The following is a 16,366-nucleotide window of genomic DNA, read 5'->3' as shown; positions in this document are numbered from 1 at the left end:
CCACTGACATCATCAAGTCCAACTTTCAACCCATTTTCACCATCACCTCCTCCATCAGTGCTTAAAGACACCATCCTTCAAGGTCTACCCATGCCAGGCACTCTGCTATCCCTTCATTTGCACCCAGGAACAGGAATCTACATTAACATCAGATGAAGCAGACCCCATGAAAGAAAAGCTTCTGCACATCACTGCCATAAATGGGGCAGACATCCAAGGGTGGGAATACAAACACTTCCCATAAAAATAAGAAACGAGAGAGAAATCATTCCTGCTTCAGAGAGGTTTCCTTTCTGCTCAGAGACACGGGCAGCAAATGGTTTCTGACACTTTCTGCAAAACGAGCCATTACGTCTCTTCTGTCAGGTCTCACCTGTTGTTATTTCTTATGTTTCCTCTTCTCCAGCCTTTGCAGAGAGGTAATATAGTTGTTTTCATTCAAGAACCAGACGGGTTGCCCCATCTTGCAACCAGGACCTTGTCGTAAACGAGCAAACATCTGTTAAATTGAGCTGTACTCCATGAGTGGGTGATTTTTTTTTTTTTTTTGCTTTTCCTTTCAAATGAAAGAAAAAAAAATATATACATAAAACCCACAAAAGAAAACCAAGTGGCCTTCTTGTATGGCTGAAACAGAAGGGGGAGAAATGTTCAACTGATCTGTTCTTCTCCTGGCTTGTGCTTCCCTCCATGAGAAACATCTTCGTTTCAGCTCAGCTCTTCATAAAGCAGACAGTGAGAGCTGGTAGAAAGAGCTGATTTTTGAGGACAGCTCAATGAGTGCTAATTGCCCTGAGATGTAATATTCTTCTGGTGGTTTGGGGTTTTTCAGCCACAAAACCCCCAAAGCTCTTGGTCAGGTTCTCAACTGGTGAAACTCAATCTAGCCCTAAGGACTACAGCACGAGTAGTTTGCACCAGCTGAAAAATGCTCACTCCCAGATGCTTAAAAGGAGCAGTTCTGAATCAGAAATCTATACATGCGTGCATATATATGTATATGCATATGTATATATGTATAAATTAACTCTATGTAATCTACTCCCCCAATTTCAATGGCAATCTGGAAGTGTGAACGTGCTTCCTTCTGCTTTACTGCTATTCCTACCAAGTTACTTTGTGTTATCCATAGGTGAATCTCTACTGCTTTGTGTTTTCCATAGGTGAATCTCTACCAGGTCTTCTCTGGTTTCCCAGTGCTGTACTGAGAAGTGGCATTTCAGTTTAACCAACATGCTGTGCTACAGTAAACTATGCAAAAACTCTGTCGTATAAAATAATAATAGTAATAAAAGTAATAAGAATTCTCATCATATCTTGCCAGAATCAGAAGTCATCTATCTCTGACTTGAGAGGGTGAGAAGTGATGGCCTCAAATTGCACCGGGGAGGTTCAGGTTGGGTATTAGGAACAATTTCTTCTCAGGAAGAGTGGTGATGCATTGGCATGGGCTGCCCAGGGAGGTGGTAGAGTCACCGTCCATGGAGGTGTTGAAGAAACATGGAGATGTGGCATCACAGGACACGGCCCACTGGGCAATATTGGTGGTAGGAAGCCAATTGGATTAGGTGATCTAAGAGGTCTTTTCCAGCCTTAATGATTCTATGTTTCTACGATTTTAGTGCAAGAAATGTAAGAGATACTGTTTTAATGTCACCTACAGGAAAGGGGGAGGCAGGGAGGCCCTTTGTTGACCTTGACCCCACTTCTTGGCCAAGTCTGCTTTCATCCGGCAGACAAAAAGTCCCAATGTCCTGATGGGCAGTTGGACTCACCCAGGCCCCGGGCTCTGCAGAGGATGATTACCTTAACCTTAACAAATGCTGACGTAAACCATTTGCTGAGCGTTACGCTGTGCCTTTTCCCTGAAGGAGTATGAAGGATATCTGACATGCAGCCTTATTTCTTGTGTTCAGTCAGAAACAGATCTGAAGGCAGCTAATAAACTTATCTGCATCAGATTAAATTGCCAATCCTGCCCTCCTTCTCACTGCCCTTCCTCCCTCCCCAGATCACTTACACACATCAAGCCAAATAAAGATAAATGCACGACAGAGCTCATTCGAGTGATTGAAAATCAAGATGGAGCAGCATATTTTTCATCAGTGCTATCCCAGGAAATAAAGATAAATTCCCCCACTTCATAGTTTAACATAGCTTATCATAATCACCGGTAATAGCAACCAAATGTTTTTCATTTGTTACATTTTAAAGGGGGCTGGGGGAGCAGTTTCCTGATTGTAGGCTCATCGAGGCTAATTTTAAGCTGGTGTCAGGGGTCACTTCCACTTTATGTCGCATTTCTGATGAGTGGTTTCTTCTGGAATACCTGGCTTGGCTAAATGACCGCAAGGAACAGGCGGGCTGTGGAAAGCCAAGTGTTGGTGATTGGGAGTTTGCCTGTTTGGCTTCTGAAGGAAAAATAAAAATACCCCAAGGAACAGCTTTTATACCTATAGAGTCAACTGTAGTCTGGTAAGGGTGGGGAAAAAGAGTGGAAAAAGGATGGGTATATGTGTTGAAGTAGGACATGTTGTATTAATGGAGTTGGGGCATGCCAGGCAGTGAGCATGGGGTCATAGACATCTTGGCACTCATAAAAATGCCCTAGGTTGGAAGGAACCTTAAAGCTCACCATGCTCCAGCCCCCTGCCATGGGCTGGCTGCCCCCCACCAGCTCAGGCTACATGGGCCCCCATTCAGCCTGGCCTTGAGCATCATCAGGGATGAGGCATCCACAGAAGTTCCGAGCAAATAAAAAGTTATATGGTGATTGTATTATCAGTGTTGTTGTCTATGTTGGAAGCAGGAGGCCAGCAACAGCTGAGTGTCCAGGGGATTCACCACTATGGAACCTGGGTTCAGGATGGCTCTTTAGAAGTGTTTTCCCTAGAGATATGCAGAACTTCCCACCTTCCGTCCCTGCCTTTTAAATTAACTAGAGTGCCTTTCCAAACCACATCAAACTCCATGAAGCTTTGGTTCTCTTCTCTTTGAAACGTGAATGCACAGTGAGAGAGCATCCTCCAGGGCAGTTAGACAGAGCCTTAGGCCAAATCTGAGCAATTCCCAGGGATCTATTAGTGCTACAGCTCTGTATCCGTTCCCTTCTTCTCCGAATCATTTGAGTTAGAAGGGATCCTTAAAGACCATCTGGTCCAGTTCTCCTGCAATGAAGAGGGACAAACTCAGCTCACTTGGATGCTCAGAGCCCTGTCCAGCCTGACCTTGAATTTCTTCAAGGATGGGGAGACAGATGGGCTGCTGATCAGTGGTATAAGCTGTTGAAACAGAAAGCTAAATTACTCCAAGTCACCTACACCTGCAGAACACTGGTTTGTGGTCCAGTAAGATCTGACTCCTTGTTAAGTGACTAGTAATATCGTGACACCAATGGAAACCTTATTTTCTCATCCAAAATTGATGACTCTCCCACAGGATGCTCAAGGGATGGTCTTTGCAAAGTCTTCAAGTAGGTGGGGAGGAGAAGGCGACAGAGATGGTAGTCAAGCCCTGAAGAAACCAACATCCAGGTCTCACAAGTAGATGAACGGAGTGCATCAGAATGGAGAGGAACATGAATGACCACCCCTGAAAATGACTGTGTTAGATCTCAGATTAAAAAGCCTGCAAGTTCAGGAGAGTAAAAGAGGTCTGTGGCTGTTGTTTTCTTTCTTTTTTCTTTTTTAATTTTTGCATATGTGTGGCTTGTTTATTTCAGAAACCTTCATTTTCTCCACTTCTTTAGAGATAGTCCCCTCATTAGAGTCTGTGAGACTTTTGCTGTTGACTCTAAGGGAAACACTTTTGAACTGGTAATCCTACAAGCTGGCAAATGGTTTGCTCATTAGTTCTTTTGTTTCCCCCTTGTTCTGCAAACAAAGCTCTGATTTTCTCAACAATAAAAGCATCAGAGGAGAGGAGGTTAAAGCTGGGGAATAGGCTGGCCTGCCAAGCTCCAACCCATAAATTTTGGTAGTTTCTAATATAATCATAATAGCAATAAAAAGGGGCTTTGGAGCAGAATGCCTCTTGATCGCAACAACATCTGGTGTGTTTGTGTCCTGGTGGTGGATTGGTAGCAATTTCCCATATGGGACGAGAGAGAGGTCATGGCTGGCCTAGGGAGGGGTGCTGTTTCTTAAGGTCTGAGCAGAGAAGGTTGAAAGGTAACGTCATCTGGCGATAAGCTGCCAGTGCCTCACCCTCTGGCAAAATGCACAGGATGCAAATGGAGAGAGAGAAGAGAATAATTAAATCTCAGGAATGCGGCTGGAGGGCGATGGAGGAAGCCGAGAGGCTTAAGGAAAAATTAAGCTTGAAACCTTGTTTTGTCAAGATCCATATTTTGAAAGTGTTGAAACTCTGGATAATGAGAGGGAAGGTAACACATTTCATGTTCTCCAGCTCAATGGATCAAAGAATGCAGGTTAGAGAGGTGAGCTGGGCTCCTGGTCACCCTTATGCACAGGGAGTCTACATTTCCATGGCAATGGAGATGTGCAGAAGTCAATAAATAGTTGAGGTTGGAGACACCTCTGGGTCCTCCTCGTCCAGTGCTGCCCCAGTAGGGATACATCCAGATCAGGGTGCCCAGCCTCACATTCATGTGGCTTTTAGAGCTCCCCATCCCTGCTCTGGTCCTTGCGCCAGCACTTTATGAGAATTCCTGGGTAACAGCATCCCTACACACATAGGGCAGGAAAAACAGAGGTTTGATATTGTGCTGAAATGGATTAAGAATACACATGGTGATGAGGAAAGGTAGGAAAGAAAGCTTAGGGTGGGAGTGTTCTTACATGACCCAGCTCAAGATTGACTGCTTTTATTTCCTGTACCTGCAGAGCTGGAATTTTACCAGGATATTTGAAGCCCAGGGTGGTGATGGGTTCATCATTGCTGGATCTGTTCAAGAACTGTGGGGATGAGGAACTTGGGGACATAGTGGTCATGGTGGGGAGGGGTCAGTGATGATCTTAAAGGTCTTTTCCAACCTTAATGATTCTATGACTCTATGATAAACACAGAGTAGGTCTCCAGGTAGGTATGGGTGGAGCATTTTGGTGTTGATGGAAGAAACTGTGGTAGTCTGCTCTTCCATCTTTCTCTTTCTTATGCAGTATGAGTATATTGTGTATACTACACACATAGTACATAGTAAATATGTGTATGAAACCATATGTAGACTCGGCAAAGTTACAATGGGATAAAACTAATGCAAACAAAGAACTAAATGGAGATATCTGAAATAAAATAAAATTAAAGCTAAGTGAGCAATAGTAGTTATGCTATATATTTGCCCAGAGAGATGTCCCATTCTTGGAGACATTTAAGGTCAGGCTGAATGGGGCTCTGAACACCTGATGGAGCTCTATGTGTCCCTGTTCATTGCAGGGATTGGACCAAATGCCCTTTAAAGTTCCTTTCCAACTCAAACCATTCTTGTTTTCTTTGTACCATTCAATGAGCCTTGCTGTTTTGATCACCAAACTGCCCAAGAGGTAACAACCAGCACTAAGTTTCTGCAGTCAAAACTTGTCGTAACCAAGCAGCAGATGCATGCTCAACTAACTCCATGCATGTTCTCATCCAATGAAACATATCAGTTGGGAGACAGGTAGGACCAGCATTTTCCATTGCAAAATGAGAACAAATACATGAGCAACGACTGAAGGATGACTACATTCATTGCCAAAGTTTGTCAGCAAAGGAGAGCTAGCTGATCAGCCCTGCTTGGCTACAACACAACACTCCAGCTCAATTTCTTCAGCACAAGAGAGACAAAACACCACATTTTTCATCTATCTTCCCATGGTGTGGCTAAAGATGTGTCCATCTCCTGCGAACAAGTAGCTAAGTGGGCCCTGAACAGCATTGCTAGCTGAGAAAGAACGTGTCTGCAAGAGCAACCTGCTATTGTTATTATTCACACAGCTCAAAAATGCCAAAAGAAATCACGGTGTAATGTGAGGAGCCAACAATGATTTCTACAACTAGCCAGGCTCTGCACTGAGGGAAGTGACTTATTACCTCCCCATCCCTGACTGAGCACATGCACTGAAATCACAGTGACGGTCCCAACCAGCATGCACACAATGCTTCATATTGCATTTTGCTTTGGTGTGCAAAGAGGCACAGGTTGGTGGAACTGGAAAGGAGAAGCGAGTCTGCAGATTTATGGGTGGGGAGGTTTTGTTTGGAAGAAAAGCAATGGAAGGAATGCTGGGGCAACTGTTTGGTGAGTTGTTTTGCCAGGAAAGAGGGTGGATGGGTCCCAGACACACGAGGATGGTTGTGCCTTGGCAGGGCTGAGCAAGCTATGATCCTGGCTTGTAGGATAGACTCAGGCCCTGTAGGGAGAATGAATAGTTTACCAGAAACAGGCCACCTCCTACTCTTGGTGTTAATCTGGAGGAATGCATTTCGGCACTGGGCAGTGTTGCCCAGACTCATACACCCATTTCCAAATGAGACAACAGTCTACTGATTCCAGGAGGGAAAGGTACCCATTGTTTTGGAGGGCAATGGAGAAGATTCTTCCTGTCTGCTTCCAAAGGTGCTGGTTTAAATCAAAGATTGTTTAGCTGTGACCTTAAGCAGAGTGCAGCACAGACTCTGTTCTGTTTTAAGAGCTTCTGGAAGACCATGCAGGGATGTGCTGTGTCCATCTCCAGGAGGGAAGCTCACATTGCTTCCTAAACACCACAACCATGGTGATAAGCACTGCAAAAAGGCAGAATTTTAATGGGGTCAAGTGAAGAAACTTCCATTACCGACCTTCTGGGGTCAGATATGCCATCAGCACCAGCCATTAGGTCACCCATGGGACATCTCCATCCCTTTCTCTGCTATGACACTGTGTGAATAAAGTCTTCAAGAGATAAGTTGCTCCTCATGCCAGAGGAGGCACCATGTCAGCAAGCAGATTGACACAACCAGTGACAATGATTACCTTTGAATCCCAGGCTATTATTTTGGATATTGATCTCAGAACACCTGACCTGTCATTTTACAGCAAGACCTTGAGCCGTGGAGGTCAGAGAAAAGACAGCAGCAAATGATTCATTCTTTCAGTCACTCAGTCCTCAGGAGCAATAGCCATCTCCATCTTCAGCATGGAGGCCGATGATGAATTGTTTTAGTACCAATGATAATTTAAGCCATGTGCAAAATCTACCATATTACCTGTTTGCCTCCTTGCCTTCAGCTCTGGGAATTCTGCATTAAGGATACTGCTAACATTCACCTCTTCTTCTGGGGTGGGTGAAGTAATAATACAGCATGTCAGAGAACTTTCCTCATCCTCATTCCAAAAAGACCTTGCTGTTCTGGGGTCTGTTTCTCTCCCTTGAATTCCATGCTTGGTTTGTGTTTTTTTAATTCTTTCTCCCTCTTACGTCTTAAAAAAAAAAAACTACCAGACATCTTAAACACATTTAAAAATATGTGTCCTCCACTGTAATCCATTATCTAAGGTTCCCATGTGGGCTCCATCATCAGATGGATAGTGTGGTATGCACGGGGCCCCCAGCATGTGATGGGTTCGAAATGAGATTACTGTATGCAGAACATCCCCTTTGTTTCTACCTTTATTGGAAAGAGGGAATGGGCTGTGTCAGGTGAAGGGCATGAGCAAGATGCAAAGCAACGATTCAGTTACAACAGATGGCAAGATGGAGACTGGGGAGGTGGAAAATAATTGTAAGAAGGGGAGTAGATGTTCCTCTGAAAGAGCTGAAATGGCACTATCCTTACTGATGGTTTTCAGCTGTTTGGATGCATCTGGAGATTTCTGTTTTATTAAAAAGTGTTTGCATTTGAGGTAGGCGCAGGTTGAAATCTGAACTGTCACGCACCTCCTCCAAGGTCTGGATTTAGACCTGGATCCAAAACACGTCTCACATATCCAGAGGCTGGGAACAGAGAAAGGCAGTGTGTCAAAAGGTAAACGACAAGCATTCCAATAGCCAGGTTGTATTGCTCTTGTTACCATCAGCCAGCTTCATCAGGAGAGCGTTGTTCCCTTGCTGGGCTGATCAGCAGCATGTGTTTCTGGAGGAAATACATGTGTCCAAGCATAAAAAATGCTCTGTGTGCAGTCTCGCCTTCAGTTTTGCAGTGCCCAGTGTGCTGAGCTTCTGAAGAGACCCAATGAGCTATTTCCATGAACAGCAATGACCCCCTCAGAAATTGGCATCTCGTAGAGATATGCAGTTCTGATAGTGTCGTATTATATTATTCTAAAGCTGTCTGTCCTCATGGCAGTATTTGGTTGGTCATCCAAAGCCACTGTGGTTGGAAGAGCAACCATAAAACTTTTAGATCATTCAATCAAAAGAAGCTTTAGAATCTTTATGGCAGGGCTACCCACCATACTTGTTCAAAACCAGTAGGTGCTGGTTCACGTCCAGCTGCCATCCACCAGTGCTCCAAGGTCCTTTCAAGGCTGTGCTCATTTCTTACCCTCCCCAGCTTATACTGATAGTGGGGGCTGCTGAGACCCAGGTGTAGAACTTGCATTTGGATTTGTTGAATCCAAGTGAACGTGAGATTCTCCTGGACCCACTTTTCAGCCTGCCCAGGTCTCTCTGGATGGCATCCCATCCCTTGGGTGTGTCGACCACACCACACAGCTCAGTGTCATCCACAAACTTGAATACGAGCATAGAGTTTTACTCATGTCATCAGAGGAAAGCTACCAGTTCCAGATGGCATTAGTTAAATGCATGTGAAGTAGCTCAGCACATGCTTTGTTCAAAATCTACAATCTCATCTGAGCTGGTGAGGATCTCTTGAAGGTCACCTGAAGCCTAATAGCAAACATGCACGTTGAGACCCACCACATCACAGCCAGTTGCATGGGGTCTGGTTTTCCAGCAAAACAGGGTCATCCTTGTTTCTAATATAGCTTCATTGTACTCTATTTTTGTCCATGGAGTGAAAAGTGAGGGAAAAGAGCCCACCTAAGGCACCGGAGTGGGAGGAAGGGGGACTTTTGTACATCTCTGGGGCTGCTCGTGTGATCTTGGGAAATCATTAAGCTTATGAAGTTTCCCTATCGATGTCATGGCAGTGCTGTTTCCTTATTGCGTGCTGTTGTTACAGCAGTTAACGACTGTACATAAATAGTGCAGTGAGGAGAGCCTGAAATAGGGTGACGATGGAATACAATGAGCTATATAAAGCTCTGTCTCTTTCTCCTACACCACCATCTCACAAGAGGGAAAGCTGACGTGAAAGCTGGCAATGTCAATACTTTCTGCAGTTCGTTCTCCCAGCACTTTCACTTAAACTCACGGAGATATTTCTCATTCCCAGTATTCCCCAGCGCATGTTTTTTATTGTCCCAATGGGACACCGGTGGCTTTTGTGCTGAGATGTGTGACAGCCATGAGGCAAGCATCACTTGTTTACCTTGCCAGACTCGTGCTGGGGCTGGATGGGGTCAGGTTGTTGCACAGATTTCTCAGCTCTGGAGCTTCTGATGTCCTTCCAGGTCTCCCTGAGGACCTGAACTCATGGAGGTCCTGGTCCTGGGAGCCCATCTGTCAGAGCAGGAAGGAGGATTAGTTAGCCTGCCCTATTTGCGAGCAAAGTGAGGCTGTTTGCAGTGAACTTGCTCCATAATCCTCTCTCTGGGTTCTGCGTGCAACCAAACACATTTGGCTACCCCTAGTGGTTCATTAATGGAGTTTGTAAATGAAACACTTGGAGAAAAAGCAATAAAGTACGATCCCATAAAGAGAAGTATTGTGAAGGAGAAAGGGATTCCACTCCAAATGCAAGCTATCAGTCAGACCTTTGAAGGTGATGAGGCATGCAAACACAGCCCAAGGCACTGGGTAATGGTTCCTTTTATTTCCTTTATATTTAAGAAGTTTAAGAAGCGGAGAGCACAGGTCCCTTGTGCACTGCTTGTACAAGTAATAAGTGATGATCTCTAAATGGAAAAGACATACTAACAGCAGGGGAGAAAAAAAAGGAGGAAGAGATTTGCTTGCTCTCTTTTCTGTCTTAGATCAAGCTGTGGTCCTGTGAGTACAGATCAGTGACTCACTTGGTCTCTGCTTGGGTAAAGCTGGACTGAGGCATGCAGCTACCTCCCCCCATCCCCTCGAAAAAGCTACACGTGGGTCTGTAGGCTGGATTTCCATCCACGTGGATGCAGGAAGGCAAATGAAGGGATATTCACTTCTGGAGGGGTTATGTTGTGTGTTTTCCCCAGTGGGGCCACTGCTGCACATTGACAACACCTGGGAGTGCAGGCAGATTGGCTTGGGGGGAGTGTTTCATGGAATGTGTCTGTGTTTGAGGCATAGGGAGTAAAAAATGGCTGCATGTGTGTTTGGGCTGAGTGTTTTTTCCACTTACTTCATGACCAGAGTCCTAGGTGCAAATCTAGGAAATCCAAAGCATAGACAACTGCAAAGAGGGACAAAAATCAGAGAGAAATCATTCCTCGGCACTAAATTACAGTCATTCTTTGCTTCAATTTAGTGCTTAACTTAGTGGTTGACAACCCTGCCCCTGGAGTTGGGTTGGAACTAAATAATCTTTGAGGTCCCTTCCAATTCAAGCCATTCTGTGGTTCTATGATACAATCAAACTCTCCTTCCCAGCTTGATGCTTTTTTGCTCTGGCATTGCAGTGGTTCAAAAATGAATCTAGATGAAAGCTATTGCATTACAAACTGCAGCAGGCAGTGGCTGTCATTTGCTCACCCTTCATCTTCATCAGAGGACCCAAATAAATGCTGATTGTTCTCCAAAAGCACTCGCAGCCCACAGAAAAAAAGTCATCTATGAAAGATTGGTGGCTGAAGTAAAAAAAATCCTGGAGAAACAATAGATCAGACCACTGCCAAATGATACAAAAATTGCAATAGGAATGAAAGATGTTGGAGCCTGAATGAAAAGGCTCACCAGACTTAGCAGCTGTCAGGGTTTCCTCCAACCTGTGCAGATTTTATTATTGCTCCCCAGCATGTAGTATTTGGACAGAAATGGGTTGCTGATATATGAATGGCAGGTGAAAAAGCTGTGGACACTGCTCCAGAGATGCTGGATGAAGTTACCTTGAGTACTGAATACTGGGCCAGGTTTACAGGCACTGCAACTGGATCTGTAGGAGCAGGTCCAAAGCAGGCCATGAGGATACTCAGAGAATGGAGCATTTGTGCTATGGAGAAGGGCTGAGAGAAAGAAAGGAAGGCATTATGGAGATCTTATTGCAACCTCCCAGTACCTCAAAGGGGCTGCAGGAAAGGTGGGGAGGGATTTTTGGTCAAAGATTAGCAATGGGACAAAGGGTAACAGCTTTAAACTACAAGAGGAGGGATTTAGGTTAGATGTTAGGAAGAAATTATTTACTCAAGGGGTAGCAAGGCCTTGGCACAGGCTGCCCAGAGAAGCTGTGAATGCTCCATCCCTAGCAATGCCCAAGGCCAGGTTGGATGGCACACTGGGCACTGGGCTATGGGAAATGTCCCTCCCTATGGCAGGGGATGGCAACTGCATGGATATTATGAGCCCTTCCAACACAGACAGTTCTGTGGTTTTATGCTGAATATGGACAGGATTTGTCCCAGGCAGTACTAAGCATCTAAGCAAAGCATGTAACAGTGCATTCCCCAAACATTCTCCTTTATGGTCAGGGGAAAGAAAGATGTATTTCCAGAAAATAGAAGTATGGAACCATTAAGATTGGAAAGGCCACTAAGATCATCATCTCCAGCCATCAATCAACTCATCACCATCGTACCAAGAAGTGCACTGAAATGCCCTCTGAATCTGTCCCCATTGGTTACAATGGGTTGAGGATGCTCCTGACCTCAGCGCCTCATTTAACTATCTTGGGTTAGGTAAAATGAGGTCTATAGATCTAAAAATCTATGCATAAATAAAACAGAGGAGGAGCGGAGGTAAAGCAAAGAGGTGGAGGTAGATACTGGTGGTCCTAAGTAGAAGATAGGGTAGAAGAGGTCAGAAGAAGGAATGTAATAGTGATGGGGAGTAAAGAAGGGAGGAAGGACATCTCTTTTAGTGAATTCTTGGGTAAAGAGGAGAGTAATTCCTCACAGCCATCTCCAGTTGTCCAAAACTGTAAATCATCCACCCTAATGCTCCCACAACTCCTCTACTAAGATCCGTGAGTGTAGACAAAGGAAGTGAACTCCCACCTAAGTCAGGAGAAGTTCAGAGCAGACATAAAGTACGTTAGATATCAACAGGATGCACAAATTCCATGGAAAAGAAGACAGAGAGTGACTCTACCAGCTGGAAATACAGGAACAGTCCAATCACATGGGATAGATGGGTTGGACAGAAATGCAACTGAATCACAACACCCAGATTTTTGGGAATCAATGCACTCCTGAGAGCACACCAGAAAACTAGAAGTGCCTCGTATTGGCCAAATGTGATGAAGGACATCTGAAGTCTGGTGAGCAGATGTTATACAAGTGAGGAAATGCTGGCCAAGCAACAAACAGAGACAACGAAAATATACAGCATCCCCAGTAGACTTTGGAACAAACGAGGAAGGGACCTTTTCATCGCAAACCATACAAACTACCTCATCGCTGCAGACAAGTGTTCAGACCGAGGGGAGGCAGATGAACTGTCAGATGAAATGCAGTGAAGTGAAGAAGTGTTTCAGCAGGCACCGTGTTTGACTTGTCGTAACTTCGCATGATTTACCCAGGAAGAGAGATCCCGTCCCAGCACGTTGCACTCTGACCGTGACCAAACAGCAAAGCTGAACCAGCGGTTTTAATTGCTAAGATTGGACTGAAGGAAGCAAAGACAACTCTTGGCAAGCCATTCTCTAGGGGAGAAATGCTTTCATTGAAGACCAGCATGACGCTCGGATTCAAGGACCAATGTCCAAATACTTGCACAGCAGGAAAGAAGCAAAAGAAGTGGAAAAGCAAAACACAACACAAGATGAGAAGGAAGACAGCCAAGTCCACATCTTACCTTTCTAACAAGCTAGAGACCTTGTAAAATAACTTCCCAAGTGGTTATTTTTTTGTTGTTGTTGGGTTTTTTTTATTATTATTATTTTATTTTATTTTTTCCAGGACTGGGCTATTTCCTTGGAATAAAACATGGGAGAGTGTTCTGTGCACTGAGAAGTAAAAGGACATATAAGAGAAAACATTTCTTTGAAGCCCTAAGCACATTTGCCCATTGCAAATACAAGCTACGGATACAGATGTAAGAGATTACTTATCCATGGAGACTTGACCAGAGGGACACGGAGGGAACACGGGCCATGAGCTAGCAGCAGATACTGGAATACATGCAAAGCATCACATACCCCCAGAAGAAACACATTCTGGATAGTTTCCTGTTCTAAAGCAAAGGTCAGCTCCAGTTCAGTGCAAGGCATGCATAGGAGTTTAAAAATAGTCTGGGAGTGAGGTCTTTGGACCAGCCCACAGCTAGCTCTCATCCGGGCCATTCATTACTCTGTGGCTGCCTATGGACCCCACATTGCCAATGCATCTGATAGCTAAACCATAGGGTGCGAATGAGAAACCTCTCAGAATTTGGTCCCATCATTCTCCAAAACCAGTATTTGGCCAATCTTCCTTCAAATATTGCTGTAGTGAAGCTGGTAAACAATAGAATCATAGAATTATACATAGAAAAAATGAAGATATTAAAGGGGTGTGACGATTTGAAATGGTGGTGGAAATTGATTACTATTAACTCTTCATACACTTAAATTTCTTCTTCCAAAAAAAACAAACAAACAAAAAACCCAAACCACAACATGTGGAACAGGGAGGGTAATATGATGGTGTGGATATGTTTAAAGCATTTCATGGAATGGAGGGACACCTAATTTGGGGAAATGGTCAGTAAGGGAGGACTGTGATGGAAAAGGACAAGATGAGATCTCAGTATTGAATCTCCCTTTTTATGCTTGAACACCAGCATCTGGATCTTCACATTTGCTTGACGGTAAATGAGGGGTGTTGTGGCACAAAAGCAGAAGGAAAAAGTATGGTCTGGGAGTAATTTCTTGGTGATGCTTTAAGTTTGAGGACAACGGCCAGATTCCTTCCCTGAGTTTCCTTGCACCAAATGCAGGTTGTTGGAAGCTGGCATTGAAAAATAATACAGCTATTGAGCTGGCTTCTGTTGATAGCAAATGCATCTGTCTGTCTGATTTGTCAATTACTGTATCGTTACATAACTTGATTTACTTATTCACTCAGAGGATGAGGTGCAATAGGAAAATGCTCATCTGCAAGGCACTGAAAACACAAATGGCATTGAAAAAAAATATCCCTTCGCTTACCCTTCCAATCTATCATATTCATGGACCAGAAAGGATATCAAACCTGTCAGGCCTGGCTTCATGTTTCGAAGCAATGGAACATGAAACACATTTGAGGCTCAGCTGTTGAGTAATTCAGATGAAAGTTTCCCTTTAGAAGGTCACACATTCATAAACACCAAAACTCTGCATGGTGAAGAGACCTGTAGAAGCTGCTCATTATTTGGCATGAGTATTACACCTAATTTCCTGCCTGTTATTTATTTGCTGATTTTGGGTAAAACAGAGTGCTTCAGTTGTCCTCCTTTTCTTGTTGGTTTTGTCTGACTGGACTCTGCAGAGCAAGTGTTGTTTGGCAACCATATGGAACCTAATTTTTTAGTGCGACATAAAGGATCCACTGGTGGATCTGCTTGAGGTTGTGGATTCCCCCATCCCTGGAGGTGTTCAAGGCCAGGTTGGATGGAGACCTGGGCAGCCTGATTTAGTGGCTGGCAACCTTGCTCATGGCAGGGGTTGGAACCAGGTGATCTTTGAGGTCCCTTCCAACCCAAGACATTCTATGATTCTAGGATTCTAGGATTCTGTTTTTCTAAAAAAACTAATAATTATCAGCTCATGTAACAAGTTGGATCCCCTCCTATTTATAAGCTCCTCTCAAGTACTGGAAGGCCACATTGAGGTCTCTGTGGAGCCTTCTATTCTCCAATAGGAGCATCCACATCCAATGTTGTGCCTTAAATTCCACCCTGCCAGTTGCTCTCCACCTCTTTTCTTATCTGTTGTTCTGACCTGCAAGTTTCTCCTGCCCTCATTCAAAGAATAAGTTAATAACTGCAGCGTGGAAAAATGAAAGTAGATGAGAACAGCACCCTTCCCACAACCACATCTGTTGACATGACCCTTTTCACTTCAGCGCTCACGTGGGGCTCTGCTGTCCCTTTTCCTTTATTTCCAAAAAAGTCCTTGCTTGTCAATGACCGGTGGTGTAAACATTAACCAAATCCATACTAGGACCACCAGACAGCCTGAAACTAGCAGTAACACAGCTGCGTGATGACACTTTGTCTTCTGTGACAAAGGCTCCATCCCTTTTTACAGATAACAGCTGAGCTTTTGGTTCACGAATATGCAGTTTTCCAGGGGATGAGAAGCAATGAGCTCAGCTTAGGCTCCTTCAGCTTTCTGGGGATGCAGGAACCCACATTAAAGGGGATCCATCCCGTGACTCTTTGCCTCACTTTAGAAATCTCCGGTTTAAGTGCTCAGAGATGCACATGCTTGTCAGATACTAATAGTTTTAAGTAAAGGACGACCCTTTGGTGACTTGGGTAAGCCCTGCCCAAACCCTTACATGTTTCAGAATCATTCGGGCTTTGATCTACCGTTCACTAATTGGACTAGTCTTCCTGACAGACCAAATATTTGCAGATTCCCTTTCCCCGACAGCTCAGGAATCCTGGCACTGACATCCTCCTGGCGCAGTGTCTTGGGTACAGTCCCCAGGGGGGGTGATAGTGAGCTTTAACATTATCTGGAGCTGATTAGCATCAGGTCTCCTGGCATCTGTCCCAGCCTTCGTTGCCTATTTCACATTCTCTCTCTTGCTATTAATCTTTTAAACAAAAGATATACATATGACCCAGTGTCAGATTTTGAAGGAGGCTAAAACACGTCAGTGGTCACTCAGAAGATTCAAGGCAATGCTGAGCTTATTAACATTTTCAGAGTTACTTCTCTTGGAGAGAATTTATTATCAATTAACTGTGGCAAAAACCCCAGGCTGACATAATGTCCAGCCAACTGCTATGGGTTGAGGTGGTCAGCTCCATTGAAAGATGCTACTGGAATGACAGAGACGTGGTTGGACTCAGAATAATAGTGTAAGTCTTCATTTTGTGAGACCTTTACAGCCCTGTCTGTCTCAGCCCCTTGAGTGCAAAACACAATGAATCCATCCTTGTTTTATTCAAATAATAAAGATCTTAAAAGATATTTATTTGCCATTCTCCTTTGGTTCTGGGCACTTTTGATTGAGGGTGTAGACTCTGCATCTGAGACAGTGGAGGCTACCAAA

Source organism: Coturnix japonica, chromosome 1 (assembly GCF_001577835.2).
Source record: "Coturnix japonica isolate 7356 chromosome 1, Coturnix japonica 2.1, whole genome shotgun sequence".
In the NCBI taxonomy this organism is placed as follows: domain Eukaryota; kingdom Metazoa; phylum Chordata; class Aves; order Galliformes; family Phasianidae; genus Coturnix; species Coturnix japonica.
Note: the sequence above shows the minus strand (reverse complement) of the source record.